The sequence below is a fragment of the Prionailurus viverrinus genome, chromosome B2 (genome assembly GCF_022837055.1).
Source record: "Prionailurus viverrinus isolate Anna chromosome B2, UM_Priviv_1.0, whole genome shotgun sequence".
In the NCBI taxonomy this organism is placed as follows: domain Eukaryota; kingdom Metazoa; phylum Chordata; class Mammalia; order Carnivora; family Felidae; genus Prionailurus; species Prionailurus viverrinus.
In genome coordinates, this window is record NC_062565.1 from 13,886,264 (window position 1) to 13,893,489 (window position 7,226).

Below are 7,226 nucleotides of genomic sequence, written 5' to 3' on the forward strand. Positions count from 1 at the left end.
CCGTCCATTCTATTGTCGACGGGCATTAGAGCAGAATTTCCAGTTTGGGGCCCCTTCCCCTTTTGAGGACTCGTAGAAAGACACGGGAAGGGGGAGGGTTGAGAACCACTTACCGGTGGAGCTAGGCAGAAATCCTTATGGGAATTGCCTTAAGACTCACAACAGAGGGTTCTCAGAAATATTTGGAGAAGAACGAAGCACAAACGGGGGTCTGGAGTACTGAAATGTGAGGGGTTGACTGTAAATTTGCTTTCATTTATAGTCACCACCTGGAGAAGCCTGCTATGTGTGGCTTATAAGGACTGGAAATAATATATGAAACACCTAACCTGGCACCACGTTGGCACCCCAGAAGTGGAAACTGTGGATGGTGTTACGTGCACACTGAAAGCCATTGTTAACTTTACGAATCAATATTTATGTGCGACAGAAATGGGCTATGGTAATGAGAAAGAGAAAGGTATGTTCAAAGTGGGTATGTCCAAGCGGGTACTATTTTCATTTTCACTGGGGGCCTTAGGGGCCGAGAGCAGGCTAGGAGGGCTTTGGGCAGAGAATAGGGTCCTTTATTTTAGCACACACAGGGCTAGAGAGTTTTGTGACTTATCTCTGGGAGCCTCGGAATGATTGTTTCATCTTAGAAAGGCAGAGCCAGGAGTCCTGGTCAAAGGCGTGAAAGAAGACACGTCACCCCAAGGGGCAGGGATGAGGGGTGCAGAGATTCACTGGTGTGCAAAGTTAGTTTGTTGAAGGTTGGGTGGCAGATGGCCTCAGGATCATCTGGAATCAAGGTCTGGGATGTTCCCGGACTCTTCCCTCCTGTTTCAGTAGGGATTTTTCCATCTCAGAAGGCTTTCATCACAAAGCACTGGGTGGCTCTTGGTCACTCAATGTCACTACCGGAGAGGGGCCATCTCTCTCCTTCAATCCCTAAAATGAGGGAAAGGCTCTGATTGGTCTGGTTGGCTTTTACTCTTCCCTTTTGGCTTGGGGAGGGATGGCAGCCTCCTTTAGAACTATGCATTTGTGGGGGGAACATTTTCCCCGTAGAGGGGGAGGAGTATTTCTAGAAGAAAGGGGTGCAAGGCAGAATAAACACTAGGTATTCACTACGTCAGCTAAGATGCTGTGGTTGTATGTAACAAAGCCTAACCTGAACTAATTTAAACAGCAAAGGCAATTTGTTGGCTCACATTGTTTAGAAAGTTCAAGGTAGGTCCTGGCATCAGGAGCATTTTGATCAAGTTCAAGTTCCTTTCCCCCATGATTTCCTTTTGCTGAATATTTCCTGCCGTGTGTGTTGGTTTCATTCTCAGGCTAGCTCCCAGGACGAGAAATATTACTCGTGTTGTCAGCTGAAGTCCTGAGATTCATTCTGACTCAGGGGTAGGTCACAAGCCTAGCCCTGACCCATTTTGTCGTGCTCAGATGATGGAATACGCTAGCTTTTCCTAATCTTTTGGCCCGCGTCTGGAGCTATGGTAGAATTGGCTTCCCTAGCAGGGAAAAGCATAGATGCTCGGGTGGGGGAGCAAGCAACAGGGACCCACTTTATCACTAAAAGAAAAATGAAGAGAGGTTAAAGACCTTACCCCAAATCACACACCTAGTACATAAGATTTGACCTCAGTCTGCATGATCCTCAGGGTCCTAAGCATTTGACTACGATTCCTCTCCCATGAAGCTGTTCTGTTTATCTATTGCTGCATTACACACGATGCCAAACACACTAGCTTAAGACAGTGACTGAGCGGGTCAATTGGTTAAACGTCCGACTCTTGATTTCAGCTCAGGTCATGATCGAGAGATCTCGGGTTGTGGGATCCAGCCCTGCATCAGGCTCTCCGTTAAGCATGGAGCCTGCTTGGGATTCCCTTTCTCTTTCTCTCTCTGTTCCTCCCCTGCTTACACACACTCTCTCTCAAAATAAATAAACACTAAAAAAAAAAAAAAACCAAACCAAAAAACAATGGCAAAGTGGTTTCTCATAGTTTTGTGATCTGGGCTGAGCTCATCTGGGCAACTGCTCTGTTCCATGGGTTGGCTGCTGGGTCTGGATCATCCAAGATGGCTTTTTCACTCACGTGCCTGGTGCCTCTGCTGGGATGCCTGGGTGAGCTGGGTGCTGGAAGGCATTTATCTCTCCGGCTTGGCTCACCAGTAGGATAGACAGACTTCTTCACATGGCGGCCCAGGTCTCCAAGAACACGCGTCCCTTCCCAAGGGTTAACCTCTGCTGGTGTCATCTTTGCTAGTTTTCACTGGTCAAGGCAAGTCACGTGGCTAAGCCCAGAGCCAATGTGGAAGGAATGTGAGTATCAGAAGGCATAGGTTATCGGAGGCTGCCCAGTGTAAAGACCACAGTGGGACATTTTGTCCTTTTCCATGGATACAGAAACGATTTTGTCATACGGCAAGGAGCAGAAACCTTTTTTTAAAAAAAATTTTTTTTTCAACGTTTATTTATTTTTGGGACAGAGAGAGACAGAGCATGAACGGGGGAGGGGCAGAGAGAGAGGGAGACACAGAATCGGAAGCAGGCTCCAGGCTCTGAGCCGTCAGCCCAGAGCCCGACGCGGGGCTCGAACTCACGGACCGCGAGATCGTGACCTGAGCCGAAGTCGGCCGCCCAACCGACTGAGCCTCCCAGGCGCCCCTTAATTGTCCTTTTTGGACACCCAAAGCATATGTTTTACTTTTGGCATTTGGCATTTGGGAAGAAAAAAAGAAGACTATTTTAGAGGAGAGGTCATTTGTCACCTACCCAGTGGTCTCCCATAAGGCTGTGGTGTACTGTCCAACTAATAAATGTCTAATCTCTACTTTCCTGAGCACCTGGGTGATCTGTCTGCTTCTGACCCGTTGCCGGCATCCCATTTCTTTTTTTGGAAAATGCAGCAGCTTTCCAATTGGTATCTTTTTCCTACAAAGCTTACGGATTTCATTCTGTTTCTTTCCTTCTCCCCTTCTAATGTAAGATCAGTTCAAATATATTCAAGTTTCTAAACTTCAGGGTTAAGATTTGTCAAGATCAATATTCTTAACATCGTGTACCTGTTTTGAGGAGGTGTGAGGGCATTTATTTTTATTTTCCCTCCAAGGGAAATGTGGCATGGTTTTCTTAATTCAGCTCTGCCTCTTTGCACATGGGGATACTGGTTTTAGCATTTTGTTATTTCTCTCCTCTCATGTTTGTTTTGAGATTTTATTTTTAAGTAATCTCTACACCCAATGTGGGGCCCGAACTCACAACCCTGAGATCAGGAGTCATATGCTCCCCTGACTGAGCCAGCCAGGCGCCCCTCTCTCCTTTTATTTTAAATATCTGAGTTTTGCTCTTTGATCTTCTTGCTTGGCATTTTTTATTCTATGGATGTGTCTATCCCGTGTTAGCTGTTTTTCTCACTCTGGTTTCATGGCTCATAAAGAAGAAACAATTTGAGAGCGTGGCTTTCCTGGTGACTCTCAGTGGTAAATGTTTCGAAGTCAGATGATGGCTCCTTTTGGTAGATTTCCAGACTATTTGCAAAGAGTGAGTCAAATTTCTATCTTACTCTGGAAAATCATGCTTGGGTATCAGGTTTCCTTTTTTGGATGCTGAAGCTTGGAGATGCCAATAAAATGCCTATGGCTTTTGGTATCTCTGGGTCTGCAGAAATTCTTAGGAAATTCATTCCTAAGTGTTCTCTAAGGACAGCCTGTGACGACCTGTATGCTGCTATCAACCACATGGGGGTTGTTGGTTCCCGGCTCATGCAGTTAAGAACCATGTGGAGGGTGAAAGATCATATGATGCTGAAATTATTTAGGGCCCTTGCCTCTTCACTTGAACAAAGCCGCTGGCGGTGTTCCAGCTATGTGGAAGTCGGGTATGTGGTCTTTCCCAGGGCTGAAAGGAATTTGAGATATCAAGTCTATTCCCATTTATTAAATGATGTTTTTCAGCTAAATGAGGCTCTTCCTGGCTCAGAGCAATGTTCATGGATGGTTTCCAACTTTGGTGGAGTTTAACCACTCTTTTGGACGTCCAAGCCAAATTGTATCCATCAGAGTCCATTAAGCCTCCATCTTGGTCTGTCTTTGTTGGCCGTTGTGGGAGACCCTGGCCAGGCTCGTTCTCATGGAAGATTCCGCACCAACCCTTCAATGGCTCAACTCTCCACAGTAGACTTGCTGCTTTCCCAGACCATATAGATCTGGGTGGGGCCGTCCGATGAATTAAGAGAGTTCTGGTCAATAGGATGTGGGCAGAAAAGACGAAACCACTTCCAGAAATTCTCCCCCAACTTTCCTGAGTGATCCTGTATGTTCATTCTCTCCCTGGGGATGCCAGCTTATGTCAACTCCCAGGGCCAAGGCGCGGGGGCCACAGGTAGAAGACGGCAGAGCCTTTGTCGCCTGTGTTCATAATGGCTACGTAGATGAAGTTGACTTCTCTGTTTCCGGCCGTTAGGCTTTGTGTGAGGAAAATTAAATGACTCTAAATTTTGTGAAGCTTCTGAGAATTTGTAGTGCACTAGGTATGCGAGGCAGCATTATCCAAACCGTAATACTCAGGGGATTTCTTGACCTTTGTGGGCTGCTGGCCATTGCCTCCACCTTGGGCATGCCCCCATGGGGAAGAGTCAGGAGACAACAAGAAGGCACACTCACTGTGGACTTCCCTGGGTCTAAGCAGCTCTGTCCTTTACAAACTTGTTAAATCTCGTGACTAGAAATGATTGATATCCTTGAGTTTCATTTCTGCCTTCCCCTGAACCAGGGCCTGGTTCTTTCCAACCAGGGCCTTAGAAAAAATTGCTTTTTGATGCCCGTTTGCTGTCTTCCATGTGAGTGACCAGCACTTATTAATTCCTTGCTATCTATCTAGCCCTGGGCTGGGACTGAGAGAAAGAGAGAGAGAGAGAGAGAGAGAGAGAGAGAGAGAGAGAAAGAGCCAAGAACACAGTTTCTCTTTCCAAAGGTTTTATAAATTAAATACAGAAGCCAAAGATCCGTACAGAAATCAACCACAGGATAACGTGATGTCCTAACGTAAGAAGATTCTACAGGAATTCAGCAAAGGGAAAGATTCCTATGGACCGGGCTTGGTTGAAGCTACTCGGCCAAGGATGCTACTTGGCCTTGGAGGGAGTCTGAACACCAGAATACGATGAGTAAGAATGGGTCCTGATGCGAAGTCTCCCATGCCCTGCTTAGTGCAAAAAGAGCCCATCACCTTCTGGCTGGAGAGGGGGAATTAGGTTTGGTCCAGCAAAGTTGAGGATGAGGTAACTGGAGAGGGTGAGAGCAGTGGGGAAAATTAGTGAGGTTGACACCCTGTCACCCAGGGCTCGTTTGGGGGAGGGGGAAATCCCGGATGGAGACGCAAGAGCCTGTGGGCTGGTTTTTCTTATTCTAGGCCCCGGGGAGCTATAACTTCTCTGGGGACCCTGCTCATAGCATACGCTCCCCGCAACCGGGGGGTGTGCTGAAACCAACTTTTATTGGCTTCAGAGGGTCCGCTGACAAATCTCCAAGAATTTTGCCAGTCAGGTGTGAAATACGTGTATTAATATTTAAATTAAACTACCTACGTCTTTTCTGAACTTAACAACTGAGCACATTATATTTAAAAAAAAAAAAAGTAATCAACACATAAAACTCCTCACTTCCCTGGTAGTTGCTACGTTTTTCTATTCTTTGTGCACTTCGAGGTTATTTCCCATCATTGTAGCAGCCGTAGGGCGGTCTTATGGGTCGAGCCGTGTCTCCGCACCTCCCATCCCCAGTTCATACGTTCAAGGTCTAATCTCCAGTCTCAGAATGTGACCTTATATGGACAGGGGGTTGTGGCACACGTAATCAGTTAAGAGGAGGTCATTAGGGTGAGCCCCTCATCCAGTGTGCCTGGTGTCCTTATAAAAAGGGGAAATTTGCACACAGACGTGCGCGCACGGAGAGCACCATGCAGACGCAGAGAGCCCCTAACTTCACCGGAAGTTAGGACGGAGGCAGGGCACAGAGTCTCCCTTACAGCCCTTGCAGGGAGGGATCCAACCCTGTCCACGCCTTGATCTGGGACTTCAGCCTTCAGCACAGTTCCTTATGCACCAGTTTGTCCTATTTGGCGCCGGCAGCCCCCGCAGAGGAATGCAGGTGGAAACACTGTATCTTTCACCTAAGGGTCCGCTGCTGCACGTCCCGCCTTCTGTGCTCATTCTTTGACATCACAGCTTGGAATCAGCCGCCGTGGGCTGAACTGCAAAGACATACCACAAATCGGGGCTTGATTCATTGTTGCATGGGTGGTCTAGACAAGGGGGTGGCCAGCTGCAGCCTGTGGGCCAAATCCGGGCCCCCCCCACCCCGTTTTGTACAAGCGTTATTGGAACACAGCTGTGCCCATCCGTTGTCCACTTGGCCGTGGCTGCTTTCAAACCACGAGGGCAGAGTCAGCACTTATGACAGAGACCGAACGGCTCACAGAGCTGACAATATTTATCATCGGGTCCTTTAGAGCCAAAGTTTGTGGACCGTTGGCCTAGACGGAAGAAAGGGATGGAGGGGCGCCCGGCTGGGTCAGTTGCCGGAGCCTGCGACCGGTGGTCCCAGGGTTGTGAGTTCGAGCCCCACGTTGGGTGCAGACATGACTTAAAAAAAGAAAAAAAAAAAAAAGGGAAAGACAATGATGGAGACAATGTTAAAAATACAGATAAAACTTTAAAGGGCACTTGGGGCGCCTGGGTGGCTCAGTCGGTTGAGCATCCGACTTCGGCTCAGGTCAGGATCTCCCAGTTTGTGAGTTCGAGCCCCACGTCGGGCTCTGTGCTGACAGCTCAGAGCCTGGAGCCTGCTTCAGAGTCTGTGTCTCCCTCTCTCTCTCTGCCCCTCTCCTACTCATGTTCTGTCTCTCAAAAATAAATAAATGTTAAAAAAAACCAACAAACAAATTTAAAGGGTTCTTGTGTGGAGCTATCACATTGTGATGGCCAAAAAATTTTTAGAAAATATTCTAGTATTTGAAATCTATTATCTGATTCTGCAAAAAAGTTCCCCTTACTGTGGACCGGCAAGTGACATTCTGACATAGATAATGTTGTTTTGCTTTTCTCTTACTTGTTTATGTAAATAAAAATATCAGCCCAGGGGCTCGGTCGGTTAAGTGCCCGGCTTCGGCTCAGGTCACGCTCTCCCAGTTTGTGAGTTCGAGCCCCACATCAGGCTCTGTGCTGACAGCTCGGGCC

The 7,226-nt window shown here is 47.5% G+C and overlaps 1 long non-coding RNA gene across 1 annotated transcript in view; it reads left to right on the top strand.

Moving 5' to 3' along the window:
* LOC125166849 (uncharacterized) overlaps window positions 1-5,334 on the top strand; it is a 51,038-nt gene extending 45,704 nt beyond the window's left edge. The window contains exons 3-4 of the long non-coding RNA XR_007152561.1: window positions 263-460; window positions 4,964-5,334. This is a non-coding gene — a long non-coding RNA (uncharacterized LOC125166849). The remainder of the gene's footprint in view (window positions 1-262; window positions 461-4,963) is intronic.
* The last annotated feature ends 1,892 nt before the right edge of the window (window positions 5,335-7,226 follow it).